Below are 16,064 nucleotides of genomic sequence, written 5' to 3'. Positions count from 1 at the left end.
CATTTACAGATTCAAATCAGTTCTTTCCAGGAAACTATGGTGTGTAAATAAAACATCACCATGCTTTATTTTAAGATCAAAAACAGGAAAATGCAATAACATCGTTTTTTGAGAGTATGACAAATATTAAATACACATTAAGCTATCCATCAGTTGTGTCAAAATACCTTACCTTAAGATCCTTTACCAGTATCTCATTTATTTTTGATTTCATACAATAAAAAACTGAAATAAAACACGAGCAACAGAGACAAATGGTAACAGTAAAGCTTTGTTTACAACTTCTCCTCTAAAGCCCCGGCCACACGAGGACGATAACAGTCGTATCTGCAACAGTTCACTATCAGATAGACGGTTTGGCCACACGAGGCCGACATGGAAACGCAGAAAACGATAACAATAACGGGTCCCAAGGTGGGTAGATCTGCAAACGAAACGCTATACGATTTCCTGATAACGATGGCGCAATAGCCCCGCCTCTCCCCACCTCTCCTGCTCAGAGATCAGCTGCTGGGCTGTCAGAAGAGGGGGAGGAAAAGAGAGGCTCCGTTTTGTATTCTTATATTAATATATAGAGTCGTTATTCATTTGTTTTAAAGCTCAATAAATAACAAAGAAGACCTTTGACCGGCACTTTTCTAATTTTGTTCGGAAGATTTCAACTTTAACGGACATCTTGACCGGCGGAAAAAAATCTAACGAAAACTCTGCTGCACGGTCCCCTCGTCCCTTGGAAGAGGCGGGTGTTTTTCATCTGCTGGTGGACTACCGGAGAGATTTACAGCATGAGCAAACGCTTGCGTTATCGTCCTCGTGTGGCTCCAGCCTAAAGCCCCGGCCACACGAGGACGATAACGCAAACGGACCGCAATCGTTATCAAAAAAGTCTTGCGTCCACACGCAACAGGCACCAGAAACGTGTCCGTTCACACGCCGCAATACGCGAATACCTTTAGTAAAGGATAAGACAAAACCAGAAATGTGTTTGTCAGTCTCTTAAGACTGTCTGGCTTTCATACTCTCTTTGCCTCACATTGCTTTCCTACAGAAGTAAATGTTCTAGTAATATGTTGTCATTGTTTTTAAAAAATCTTGGTAAAAATGAGACAGGAAATATCGTTTTCCAGACACACATTATAATTATGTTTTTTTAAATAGGTGTTAGTCAGCAATGGAGCTCTATAGCACAGAGGAATGAAAAAATAAATGAAAAATCAATATAGGAAATAAAAATATAGGCAAAATAGCTAAACGGAAATATAAAAAAAGAAATGTCCATATAACTGGATATGGTTTAGGATGTGTAGAAATATTGATAAGGGGATTTGCAAGAGTTCAGAGTTCACACACGAATAATAGTCCAAGATGTGCGTAAATGTAACAGAGAATGCACAGAGAATGATGTCAGGGGAGGGGTCTTCTACAGTCTTTCCTGCCCTCCTCAGAGTGTGCATGTCCTAGTGAGCAGATTGCAGCCGATATGCTTCTCAGCAGAGTATATGTTAGTTTGCACTGCCCATTTACTTGGCTGTGGCTGCAGTGAACCAGATGGTGATGGAAGATGGACTCAATGATGGCCGTGTAGGAATAATTTTCTTTGGAAAGTTTATGGAAGAACTACCTCTCCTCGAGCTGATTTCTGCTTCCACTCGAGGTCCTGACTGAAAATCTACAACCACTGTCAGTGTTGAGCTCTTACTGTCCTGACCTCTCCACCAGAGATGCGATCAGTGAATGTGGAGTTGTCCGTGAACTGCAGGAGCTGCAGAAAGGAAACAACATCGCCTTGCTGGTTGTCTGCGAGTCAGGGACATGTTTCCCCGGGTCTACTTTAGGTCTAGATTAGGGATGGGAATTTGAAAGCAAATGTATATTAGAATATTCGACCCCCCAAAAAACGGTTAACCGGTTAACCGAAATGTACATATCCTATAAAAAAAAAATGTGGGTTCACATTTTTTTTTTTTTTCCTACCCAATTTTTGTTCAATAATTTTTGGAAATAAATACATACATCTTCAAATAAGTGTAGAAAGGGCCTACAGCTTTCATGTGTGGAGGCGATTCACAATCAGTCCAGCTGTAGAGAAGACCCTCTCAGCTGGAACGGAGGTTGCGGGTATAGCAAGGTATAGCATGTGTATATATAAGTTTAATTTGGCATAGTTTGACCTCTACACCGCACTCACTAACCTCGTCGAAATATTTCCACACATTACTCCTTTTTGACGCCATGTCTGTTGTGTAGGACTCTTCTTAGAGTGTAAATAATTACCGGACTATGACTGGTAAAATATGTTGAATACCGGCAAAACTAAATCTCTCCAGTCAAAATGTCTATGTATGTTAGCGCCGGAACCTCGCAACGGCTGCGCAGCTCATTTGCGCCACATTTGGGCCTAAGATGAGGTTTGAGTCTGCGTGATCTGCGTGTAGGGAGGGGCAGTAGCCATATCATTAGCTAGAACTAGCTAGATCTGATGGATTTGGACATAAACGCGAGTGAAGTATAACCGGACGAGAGAGAGAGAGATTACATTACATTGCATTTAGCTGACGCTTTTATCCAAAGCGACTTACAATAAGTACATTCGACCAGGAAGACACAACCTTGAAGAAAACAGAATCATATAAGTAGGCTACATCAGGTTTCATAGAGCCAAACATTTCAAGTGCTACTCAACTGGCTATAGATAAGCCAGTCCTTTATTAGTATATAAGTGCTTTGTTAATAATTCTATCGCTCGAGGTGGAGTCGAAAGAGATGAGTTTTCAGTCTGCGCCGGAAGGTGTGTAAGCTTTCTGCTGCTATAGAGATCAGCACCTGCAGCTCTGCCCGCTGTGAGGGGCCGGTGAGCGGAGCAAAACACACCTTTAGACGTCACCTAACACATTTAGCTATGGCACAGTCGTATATATATAAATTGAATTATTGAATTTGATAATATGTAATCAATTTAGGCATCACTCCCAAAAAATTTTTTTAATAAAACAAAAAAAAAATTAATAAAAATATTCAAAACTCATATTCGAATACATGAATAATTATTCGAATACCTGAATAATTTCGAATATTCGAATATTCGATTAATCGTTCCCATCCCTAGTCTAGATACACTTCTTCTCTTATAGATGTGTCAACAAAAATGAAACCTGATGTCACTGCAATTTGTTCAAGCTCATCAGAGGCTTTTCAAAGTGATGAAATACATGCATTAACATGATGGATTCTTAAACCTGGTGGTCAGGGCCGGTCTTTGGCATAAGCGACATAGGCGGTCGCCTTGGGCGCCAGATCTGGGGGGGCGCTGCGCTGGTAGTTCTGGGAGGGAAAAAAACATTTTTGACTGTTTGGCTCATCCTAATTTTCAGCCTTGATGTAACAACATTCATAATTAAGTCAAGGTAACACCCTTTTCACCCTGGTTACACTTTTCATTTGCCCTGTACGATGTAAGTGAGGAAAGTGGGGGATGTTGACTTATCAGGCGCCCGCAGCTTACAGCCAAAGTGCGAGCGAGAGAGAGAGGGCGCGCATCGGTACCGCGGATTGTTGTTGGATTGAGGCTGATAACTACAGCTCAGTGAGGTAAAGGACTCTGATTGTTTAGATAGTTCACTTTAGTCTAAGTTATCTCAGTGGGTCTCAAACGGTTTGGTCACAATTTATGTAAACACATATTTCCAAGGCACACCTTTATAATTATTAGGATAAATAACAACAGGTTTGAAATCATTTCAATGTATAGCCTACTATAGGACAGTAAACCAAAAATATCGTTTAAAACTGGAGATATAAAAAAACAAACAACGCATGAATAAATAAATGTTAACTAGGTAAGATATAAATGAACAACAAAAATAAAATACGTTACATTTATTTGTTATTGGGGTAGGTCATTGGTTATGTTCACATACTTATTTGGTTATTAAAATGTAAACCGATCTTTTTCATATGGGTGTTTAGAGTTTTACCCCCTAGATCTAGTCTCTAGTAATTCTGCTCAAAGTGCACCAGATTGAAGCATTTTACTTACTAGGGCACCAAAATGTCTAGGACCGGCCCTGCCGGTGGTGATGGTGGTGATGCTGATGGAGATGAAGACAGTTCTGGAAAAGGGAATGTAGAGTATGATTTTTGATGATCGACAGTGGAAAACCCTGGGATCTGGATGTGATGATGGTTGGAGGGGAATGGGGCGTAGGAAGCTTGCATCGATTCTGCCCTGGAAGGACAACTGAGAGAAGAAGAGAAAGGACCACCTTCAAGTTGGACAGTAATGATATGATTGGCTATTGGGAAGTCAGTGGAAACATCTGATTGGTTAACCTTGAAAAGGTGAACACTCATAGTCAACTGACTGAGAAAAAGCAAAAGAGAGACAAGAGTTTGTTGTTTTTGTTCAAAAATGTATTTATTTCCAAAAATAAGTAAATATTTGTACAGGTAGTCTATATTATTTCCAGTCCAGTAACTTAATAACTGGAGGTGTAAATGTATGCTTCACGACCTATTTAGGTAATAGGGGAGGCGTGTGGCACAGTGGACTAGTTCGCTGGTGTTCGGATCAGGGGGTCACAGGTTCACGTTGTGTCCCTGGGCAAGACACTTCACCCCAAACCGCTCCTGTTGGGATTGCCCACAGTATGTAAGTCGCTTTGGATAAAAGTGTCTAATAAGTAACATGTAGGGTAATGTAATTGAATTGAATGTAAAAAAAAATGTTTTTTTGTGTGATTTATTCAGGAACAATCCAATTGTGTTTTACATGTATTGGCAACAACAGTTTAATGTGTTGGATTTAGGGGTACTTTAGCAGCATGAAACATGTAAGGGATAGTGAGCAGTGAGGTGGTCATTAATGAAGAAAGAACACCAACATGGTTTTCAGGATCCCGGCGCAAAGTTTAGTTTTGCATCAATAAAACAAGCTATCTACAAATATAAATTATTTCAAAGCGATTTCAAATAAGTGCAAAAACCATAGAGATTCAAACTCCGATTTAACAAGCAAACTGCAGATATATTCACTTTAAGCTAGTCCTACCAGTGTAGGTGCTAGTGAATTAGTTATAAGGCCTAAGCTAACTTTTCAAAGTGCTTTTTTTTTTCTACAATAATTTAATTGACAAGGTAAAATTGAAACGTTTTCAGTTTGTGCCGGAAGGTATGCAGAGTTTCTGAGCTCATTCCACCATTTAGGAGCAAGGATAGCAAACAGATTTGTTTTAGAGGGGTTCCTCAGTCCCACTCACAGTGATGGAGTAGCAAGCCGATTGGCTGACGCTGAGCCAGAGATGGAGTTGGATTCGAGTGCCGATTTTCGTGACTCAACTCGGACTCTCGACTCGGACTCGTGCACTGATTGACGCGGACTTGACTCGGACTCGACTCGACTCGTGAATTCTCGCGCACGATGACTGACTCGGACTCGTGCATTTTTAGCCCACGATGACTCTGACTCGGACTCGTTAATTTTTCACCCACGATGACTCGGACTCGACAAGTACATTGAAGCTCCGACTTGGACTCGGACTCGAGACAGTTTTGTCTCGAGTCAGATGTACTCTGTCCTGGCGTGTGCACCGTAGTACCCCTCAATGCAGTGCGCAATGCCTCAACGTCTCAACGTGGGCGGGAGCTCAACCTTTCTCAACCTTTGAGGCACGTGACGTCCCGACTCCCGTATTGTGTACTTACCCAGTCACAAAAGTAACATATTATATCTTATATTATTAATATATACATAAATCAAGTTAGTTCTTCGAGTACATTTAGGGTTAGGGGTTAGGTAAGAAAATAGAGGTTACCTGTCACCATCTTGTGGTGGCAGGGGAGATGCACGGGCACATGTTTTTCATATCTAGTTAGTTCAATAAAACCAATGCTGCTTTTTACCTTATTAGGGTAATGTGGCATGGTTATGAACACATGAACAACAACTACATCATAAGGGAGGGGAGGAAAAGATGGGGATTCAAAAAGGAAATGGAGAAAAAGAGAGAGTTTAAAGGAGAACTGATTAGAAGTGGCAAAAATAATACTAAGGGGTAGGAGAGGTTTTTGGGTTTAGGTTCGGGAGGGAGGAAGGAAGATTAGGTAAAAAGGTAGGGAGTGGTTAGGATTAGGATGAGGGGAAGGAAAGGGTTAGATTGAAGGGAGGGAAGAGAACATGGATGTATAATAAAAACGGGAAGAAAACTGCTACCCGGGAAACAGGATGCAACGCGTCATCTGTGAAAATCCGCCCACATTGAGCTCATTGAGGCATTGCGCACTGCATTGAGGGGCTTCTCTGTGCACCTGCGAGGAGTTCACGTACTGGGCCCCGCTATTCCAGTCTAGAGATGTCCAGAGACACACCCCGCATCCTGCTGTATGCTTTCACACATTTTGCTTCCACATTGGGAAAGAGCAGCGCAAAATGCTCTTTATGTGGAAAAAAGATTGAAGAGAAGGCTCCATAACACATTACGTCCACACAGCGGCTTTGGAAAAAGCTTGCCGGCGGGCGTGTCTGAAGCTCGACCAACAACCAATCACATGAATCTCCCGCCCCTGACACACAAGCAGCGGTTTGATTGGCTAGAGCTTGTACTGGCATATGATTTGATTGGCTGACGCTTCCACCGAAAGCTTCAGAAGATTCAAAAGTTGAACATTGCTCAACTTTTGAAGCCTGAGATCCCTGGAAATCTGCGCTTTGCTTCCCACAATGCAGTTCGGCGAAAAGTGAGGAAAAGTGACGGAAGGGACTTTGTGTCGGAGATCCGTCTCTCTCGTCCAGCTCTGTCTCCTTTTGTCGGTCAAGGAGTCTCTTCTGCAGAGCGCTGCCCCTGTAGTATTTAGGATCGTCTCTGTCGTCGTCATAATCTTCAAGGAACTCTTTCAGCCTTTTGGCTTCTTTCATCATCTCCTGACGCCTCTCGTCCTCACGTTCTGTCTCTTTGCTGTAGTCGCGAGCCTTCTTCCTCTCCCGGATCTCCCAGTTTTTCAGGCGTTCTCCAGTCTCCTCCGCTCGTAAACGTCCTCCTCGTCTTCTTCACGGTCTCGTTTCTTATCTTCTCTGGATCTGCTCCGCCCCTCGCTGACGTCTCGACTCCTCTCTCTGTCCTCCGGTTTCTTGTGTGTATCTCTGAATTTACTGATCTCTCTGGAAATCAGGTCTCTCTTGTCAACCTCCATCTCCATGGCATTGATATCCTCCTCCTCTTCCTTCTTGCGCGGCTGGCTGTCGGGGTCCTGTGACGGAGCGTTCAGCTCGCTGGCGTACTCTCGGGTCTGGACTTCTATCGCTCCCTTCACCACCTGGTCCCGGTGCAGCGTATCTTTATCCAGGACCTCCTCATCATCCTCATCATCGTCCCCGTTCTTTGGTAGTTGTGGGCGTACCTTAACGGGAAGTGGCATTTCCAAGTTTCCCTCTGTATTTGTATGTATTGATTCATTGAGTATTTGCAGGAACTGTATGTCATCTTGTGATATGCTCACTTCTCTAGCATTCGTATCCCTGAAGTCTGATTCCAGGGCTCTAATGACCATGGTTGGTGTCAATGGAGGAAGTTCCTTCACATGTACACGGTGGCACATACCTGTTACTTCTTTTGACTTTGCTACCTGTGGTGAGCTGCCAACAATACTCCAACCTAGGTTTGTCTTGACAGCATATGGTTAATCGTCACCTCCAGTTATGACCTGCCTAGGTACCGGCGCTCTGGAGCAGTCATAGCCTATTAAGAGTCTGACCTCACAATCCATCAGCTCAGGTAATTCCTTGGTTATGCTTTTCAGGTGTTTCCACTTTTTGGCAGTTTCAGAGGTAAGTATGTGGGAACATTCAAGGGGAATGAAATCTCTGGTATAGGCAGGTGGCAAGTTAATGAAGCTCTGTGAGGAAAACCCTCTAATTCTAAGACCGCTTACTCTGTTACTCTGTACAATGGAATCTTTTCCCATCATAGTGGTTAGCTTTAACTTGACCGGCTCTAAATGTGTCCCTGCATTCTCACAAACCTCTTGGTCTACAAATGTGCTGCTACTCTGAGTATCCAATAGGGCATAAACCAATGTCTCTTTTTCAGGTGTGTTGGTTGACGATATCCAAACGGGCACGATCATGGATGTGCTCCCACCATTGCTTTTGTCCAAGCAGCAAGAGAGGGAAGACATATTTTCTTCTGCTTGCATAGCATGGGAAGAATATGTGTTTGCAGCAGCAGAACGGTCTTCATGAAGTGGTGTTGGATGAGGTCTCTTGCATATGCCACAAGTAGCTTTATTCCTGCAGTCCCTTGAAATGTGTCCTCTCCTAAGACAGCCAAAACATAGGTTACATTAGGTTATTATTTTAAAATATTAAAAATCCTATGGAGAAATTGCATTGGTTTTTGACGAAGGAACCGGAAGGAGTTTACATCCGGGTTTTAGGATGCGTCACTGCGGTTCTGGCGAAGTCCCGCCATCTACTTCCGCCCCATGGGACCTGATTTGGGAAAAATTATGTATTGAAGTCAATGGAGAGAGAAAACTTATCTTTCGATCCCGTTTGAATTGTGCCACGAATTACACATATGTTTGTCAAATGTTTTGCCATAAAACTGTGAAGTAAGACTTTTTTTGTGTGAAACCGCTCAATGAACTACATCTCTGGTCTCGCACAACAACACACGTCACCAAGATGGCCGTCACTACTATCCAAACAAGGGATTGACTACCCTCACTATCACCACAATGCATACCTGCCAACCCTACCGATTTGGGCGGTAGTCTACCGCTTTTGACATGTTTCTACCGCCTACCGACTTAGCTGACTTTACCTACCGATCGGTGTTTATATATATCTTGTTATGTGTGGGGTGCTATGGTGGGGTCCCATGTACTTGTGCACATAAATAATGTTTCTAATTATTTACAATTAAAAAAAAAAATTCTGCGTTACTTTAGCCAACACTTTTATAAGGCCACTAGATTAGATAATTACGAAATGTGTAGATAGAATACATATATTTCAGGTTGTTATTTTGTCATTATGTTTAATGTTTTATTTACCTTTTAGTATTTGTATATAGTATCTGAACTTTGGAGAGGAGTTGGGAGACACACGACACATCAAATCACATCTACAGATCAAGACGAAGCGAATGGAAGTACTCCCATACTCCTAGCGTGAACATGTTTGTGAAAACGTGTGCAAAGTCTCCGAAAATCCTAAAAATAAGCTCATATTTGAATTCCCCATAAAAAAAACACATAATTCAGTAAAAACAAGGCCCCACTGATCATCTACTCTCTGAGACGATTCCAGGGATGTCTGGCTTGAGTTTCTACCACCAGGGAAAGTGGACAAAAGTGCCCGAGATCAGCCTCTTAATTTACCCAGGGCCTAGTGCTTGGCTTTTGGCATGAACATTCAGGAAACTCCCCTGAGTATTTTATTAAATATCTGAACTTTGGAGAGGAGTTGGGGGACACACGACACATCAAATCACATCTACAGATCAAGACGAAGCGAATGGAAGTACTCCTAGCGTGTGAAAATGTTTGTGAAAAACGTGTGCAAAGTCTCCGAAAACGGAGCAGTGGCTGTGATGCTAGCTTTGCGGCTAGCGGTTAGTTGTTATTGTTTGAAGTTGTTGCTATGGAAACAACATGACGGAGAAAAAATTAATATCTTCTACATATAATAAAGGACAAAGTAAAGAATGAAGTGTAGGCTATGCCTGTTTGAAGTTGTTGCTATGGAAAAACATGACGGAGAAAAAGTATAATCTTCTACATATAATAACGGACAAAGTAAAGAATGAAGTGTCGGCTATGTTTAAATGTTCGGAATTTGACCGTGATGGCCCTCTTGAGTTGCCGTAAAATATCACGAATGGAGAGGCGAAGTCACGCCCATCTACTTCCGGACCATGGGACCCCGGAAGCGAAACATTTACATTGAATTCATTCAAGCATGCGGGACCGGCTTTACAAGGTTTCGGTGAGTAATATGAGTGCAATGTGTAACGTTAATGTCAGCTAGCTAACATTAGCTAACAAGGTACACTAACGTGTTTTGTTTTAGCAACTAGTTTTCTCCTTAAGAACTTCGTGGTCTCTGTGTATGCTGTGGATAACATTAGTGTTCACAAGAACAAGGTACACTCCCGTGTTTTGTTTTAGTTGCTCTTCAGATTGAAGCGGCCAGTTTTATATCGACTATACTGTATGTGTGATCTCCTTTTTCTCGTTGTTTCATTTGAGTTTATTTGCTGTGTGTAGATTCAAGGATTTTGGTTATCTAGTCACAGCTGTGTGTGACTCCCTCTGGTACACCGGTATGTGTTTTCCTAATGTAGAGAGCATTGATTAATTAATAAACTACACACTGAGTCTAGATCCTGACCAAATCCTTTTTTATTGTTCATCAAATGTTTTTCAAAAATGTATTCATACACATTTAGAAAAATACAATGTACAATCACAACCAATACAACACAAATTACAAAAAATACAGAAAAAACAAACAATAACAACAGACAAGAGGACAAAACTATGGAAAAATAAACCCTCCCACCCCCAGATCCGGACCATCCTTGTATTATTGCTCATTCAATCTATTATAGCATGCTAACAAATGGTACTTACTTTATTTTTACAGATCTGCATGGGAGACGATGGCGCGATGCAGAGCGCTGTCTGTGATTGTGCACAGGAGATGTACAAATGCAGCCACGCTGCAGCATTGGCAATATTTGCCATGTGGCAGATCAGCTCCACAGATGTTGAGTGCCAGTGGAGGAAGCCTGGCACTTCCAAAGTAGTCCAGCCGGTGTCTCAACTTTACCAACAGCGAGAGGAGACATACAACCCACTGGCCAGAGACATCGCCAACTGTCAACTGGGGGGTTGTAAACGAGGCCGAAGGGGTGAAGGCTTTTGTGGAGGCCTATCAAGTGACAGTGTTCGAATCGAGTCTGGTCTCTTTGTGAGTGAGTCTGGTGTTTTGGGAGCATCACCCGATGGACTTGTGCAGCCATCTGCCCTGCTGGAGGTGAAGTGTCCACACAGCCAGAGGAACATGACCATCGCGGAGGCAGTCCAGTTACCATCCTTCTGTCTCCGTGAGGAGGGTGGGTCATATATTCTCAAGGAGAATCACCCATACTGGCACCAGGTCCAAGGGCAGCTGCACATCACAGACCGGAGTCTCTGCTACTTTGTTGTGTGGACCACGAAGGAGGCGATCATCATCCCCATCCCCAAAGACCCTGCATGGCATGGAAATCTCCTCCTCCTGGAACAATTCTACACCCAGCATATGCTCCCTGTGTTGGCCAGTAGAGAGGAGGACATTTCAATAAACATACTCTTAACACCCTCGGACTCTGCGTTGTGTTTCGTATGTGTGATGGGGTGTTATGCAGAGGGGAGGAAAACAGGACACAGCAGATTGGGATTGTGGTGGAGATGCTGAGCAGTTATTTAATTGTTGCATGTAATTATTATTATACTGTGTGCTTCTTAGTTATTCCATCTTTTGCTGTAACATGGATCTGTATGTAACTCTATATTTACTTGTTATCTACCACACTTCCTTCTACATCATACACCATCATTATACATGATGGTGTATATAGGATATATATATTTGTATACATATCTGTAAATTGTATAATTTTATTTAAACGTCTTTTTGATCTCTCAAACTGAGTAAGATTGACAATAAAGTTGACTTTGAAAAATATATATATTCTTTATGAAAATAGTTGACTGTTGTCAAATGAATCCAAATGAAACATTGGACTGAACTACAACTACGCCTTTAAATCTCTACGGACTGTTTTTCAGTGGGATGGCAAGTTCCTATCTTTAAACATTTATTAGTTTTTTCTCAGAACAGATTTGATTTTATGAAGTTAATTTAACTTTGCCGACCATGTAAGGTCATCATTAAAAGGTACAATCAATTTGTTTAGGGTTGACTAAAATAATAAAAAACATTCATTTGGATAATTTACTGACAGAATAAGAAACTCAATGATGCTCTACTCACCTGTTCCCTTTTTATAAAGTGAAACAGTTGAAACGATAGATTTTAGTAAACTTAAAAACAACCTTCTCCAAAAGCTATCAAGGAATATACCGAATACTTGTTTTAGAACTTTATTACATATTTTTATATAAATAGTTTGAATGATCCATAATTGACAGAAGCTTGTGTTTACACTGACCTGTTACTCATATATTAATGTCTTTGTAACTTCAGTAAACCACTACCTCACTAATTTCTTTCATTCATCACGGTTCAGTAAACTAAGTGATACATGAAACAGTTTAATCATTATAATAACGTAGGATTGCAACTCTTTGACGGATGACGGATACGACGGGAATACACCCGAACACATCTGGTCATAGATATATATAAACATAGATATATATAAACACTAGATGACTCACCCGCGCTGCTGGCCAATGGAGACCGACGTTGCCACTTGGCCGCCATCTTGCTACAGGGAGTTCTCTCATTCATAACATTATGGTTTACTATTTAAATAACCATAGCTTGCTCAATTTTCAACCAATTTTCAACCGGTTTGGTTTTTTATAAACATCAAAGATGTAGTTATGATACTGCATACTTATAATCATGGACTTTCATATGAAAATAACATTAATCAGATAAAGCAATAGCTATACACACACACACACACACACACACACACACACACACACACACACACACACACACACACACACACACACACACACACACACACACACACACACACACAAGGTATTTATATTAAATATTTGCCGGTGTATATATTTCCATTTATTTTATTATATTGTTAATATTTCAAATAAATTATAAAATTAAAATACATTTATATTTTATATATAAAAATCGGTCTCATATTACCACTCTGTAAGCCAATAGTTGTTAATTTAGCAATGCCTTAGCTTTAAGAACAGGGACACAACTAATGACAATAGCATATGTTGGTATATTATTTAGATATTCACACCTTTATCAGAAGAACCAAACCAACATAAAATGTGCTCACAGACAGGCCAGTTCTGTCTAATTTATCACAATTATTTTTGACATGAGATCTTCATATTACTATACTAGTTTTGTATTTAGTTTCTAGATTTGTAAACAAATCCAGAACCTTTGAAATATGTTATTGAAAAAAGACCAAGAATAATATAAACTGTACCATGTGTCCTTTTGTGTCCTTCTGTAGTCCATTTGTGGTTTGTCTTGTCTCACCCCGGCTGATATATCACAAAATCCACTGTTTAAATTGTTCCCTATATTGCCCCTATGCCCCTGTAAGGTGTCCTTGGGTCCTTGGGAAAGGCGGCCTCCCAAAATAAATGTATTATTATTATTATTATTAAGAAGAACAACTTGGTGTGGTGTGGAGGGGATGTAGGAAGCAGGAGCAGGTGGGGAGAGATGGGGCTTCAAGGTTCAAGGTTATTTGTTTTAAATGTGTCTTGGAGATAAGGACCAGCTGCACACAATAAAATACAGTATAACACAAAACCAATAAGACACACGGTGACACATGGCACACCAACAATCAATCATCGTCCAGCCTCAGCTTTGGTATTCTTTCACAACCATGTTATGGGTTTATTAGACTGAGCAAACATAAACATATGTGGGGAACATAGTGCTGCGTCTCATGGAACATGAAGATTTAATAAATACATAGTAGGTGGCGATATATGCTCCTAGTGGTAGCGATTTGCCATTAGTCTGCCCTGTCCGGTCAAATTCCTCACTCCTGAAGTGCTCACTGCAGAGCAGTGTCCTGTCACAGGAAACAAAACCGTCCCTTCTTAGGGCGAGTTCCCACTGCCTCCTCCTCTCTTCGGTTTTGGGAAACCTTAAAAACATGAGAAAGGTAGCCAGATATATAAATTATTGTCAACATTTTCCTCCCTTCTTTCCTTTAACATTAAGGGTAAGGACAAAAATACACACCGAAATTATCATATTTTTGGTATGTATGTATGTATATGTACAACCACACTAAGAGTAATAAAAAAGGTGTCCAAAAGAAACATTAAATAATTGTGTAAAGAAATGGTAACAACATATTCTAAAGAGGCTGGGTCAACAACAATCTTGCAATACTATTATCTCACATAGCCCCACTGATCCTGTGTAGCAGGACTTGTAATGTACATACATCCACTAAGTAATTAACGATTATCCTAATTTTAGTCATAATATTGTCATATCTTACATGTGAAAGGTGATCCCACGGGTTCTTGTTTGCAGACTGCGGTGATTAGAGCATCCGTAGGCTGCACAAAAGTCCGGCATAGTCAGGTACTTCTGTAAACACAAAGCCAGCAAATTCCTGTATCATAATGCAAGATGTTTTTAACAAGCCAAACCACTTGGAAGAAATCATGTGTAACTTAAGTTATGTTGAAAAGAAAGAGCAGTTCTGCCTCTCCCATTGGTGTAAAGTTGCTGGGTCAACTTTGTAATACTAGGTCTCACTCACAGCCTCTTGTTATTAGCCAGCTAATAAATACAACCACATACACAAAGAAAAGCTGCAATTTCAACATGTCCAAGCATCCTGTATCATAGCCATGCTAATAATGTTTATAATAAACCAAACCGTTTGTAAATCAGTCAAGATTTCAGCGAGTTAAGAGTATTTTTGTGCAGATCACTCACTTTACAACAGCTACCATAACGCAAATCAGAGTAACTGTTAACTGTAGCAAGATGGCGGCCGGTCAGCTACGCTGGAAAATCTCCCATGAGCCATTTAGTGTTTATATACATAGATATATATACACATATCTATGCACCTGGCACCCCGAACCATGGATGTATAATAAGAACTGGGTTGCATTCCAATAGTCCATTTAGCTTAGGAACCTTCCTAACGGAGTGACATGACCCGGAAGTACGTCACTGGCAGCCATGATAAGTGCCGTTCCAATTCTCCAAATGAAAGGAAAGGAGGTTTCAAACTTCCTTTATAACCTCCTTTAGCTTAGGAACCACTGGACCTCCCTAACCGAAAGGAGAGGAGAAAATGCTGCCCCACAATGCATTGCAGCCGCAGCATTTGACGTCACAACAGTCGGCCGTTCACGGAAACAACCGATTATGACCGAGAAATTATATCATGAAAGTTACGGTGCTTATTAAGCATTTTAAAACGTATGTGGTAAGTTGCCAAAGTGCTTTTTTCTGAACGTTCATCAGTATTATAATCAAAAAGAGAAATATGACAGTCTTTACTGAGCTGTGTGGGGTTTGTTCAACTTTTAAAAGATGTTTGAATGGTGATATACACAGCGATAGATGTTAAGGACTAACGTTTATAATAAATACATTTATGATTTTAAGATATTTTCATATGTCATTTGTATTAATGTGGACCGGAGGGAGAGGGTGACCGGATGTGGACCGGAGGGAGAGGGTGACGAGCATAAGTTTCACTTTCCTTTTTTATTTCAATTCCAACTTTGGTCATGAAGAATATGTTTCTCTGTTGTCCACGTTCATAAAGCAACAGCATCAGAGCACGGTGCAGAGTCTCTAGATGAGTTTACAGTAGTCCCTCGTTCTTATTAAACATCCATGTTGTAGTCCGCTGTATAGAAAATTGTAGTTTCCATAGTTTCCCCACAGCAGCAGACGCACATTCATGACGTCCGCTGGCGCATCATAAACACGTCGGATAGTGAAAGTGCATTCGGATTCTCTAAAGTACCGCGGTCTCTTCTCCTAAGTCCTTTTGAATTCTCCTATCCACTATCCCTTAACCCCGTGACGTTTCACTCAGAGGTCAAGGAATAGGAGATAGGGTTAGAATTTAGGAGCTGATTTTTGGATTATCGGAACGCAACCCTGGATACAGCGTGGGAGGCGGGGCCTCATTCATTCGAGAGTTGCTCAATGGCGCATGATGACAAAATGGCCCAACTTTTGAGAGAGCGAAACGTCACAGATTACCCGGCATGCCTGAGAAGTACCTGTATGTGCACTCATAGAGCATGCGTAACTTTAACCACGCCGCCCAAAAGGCTCG

The 16,064-nt window shown here is 41.2% G+C and overlaps 1 protein-coding gene and 1 long non-coding RNA gene across 2 annotated transcripts in view; one reads left to right on the top strand and one right to left on the bottom strand.

Annotated features, from left to right (window-relative positions):
- LOC117562182 (aldehyde dehydrogenase family 3 member A2-like) overlaps positions 1-16,064 on the top strand; it is a 63,570-nt gene that overhangs the window by 7,941 nt on the left and 39,565 nt on the right.
- LOC117562184 lies at positions 13,600-14,382 on the bottom strand. Its single transcript, XR_004571508.1, has 2 exons — positions 14,250-14,382; positions 13,600-13,886 (listed from the first exon to the last, which is right to left on the bottom strand). It is a non-coding gene; the product is annotated as an uncharacterized LOC117562184 (long non-coding RNA).

The sequence above is a fragment of the Gymnodraco acuticeps genome, unplaced genomic scaffold, assembly GCF_902827175.1.
Source record: "Gymnodraco acuticeps unplaced genomic scaffold, fGymAcu1.1, whole genome shotgun sequence".
Lineage (NCBI taxonomy): Eukaryota > Metazoa > Chordata > Actinopteri > Perciformes > Bathydraconidae > Gymnodraco > Gymnodraco acuticeps.
Note: the sequence above shows the minus strand (reverse complement) of the source record. Positions and strands in the feature narration are given on the sequence as shown.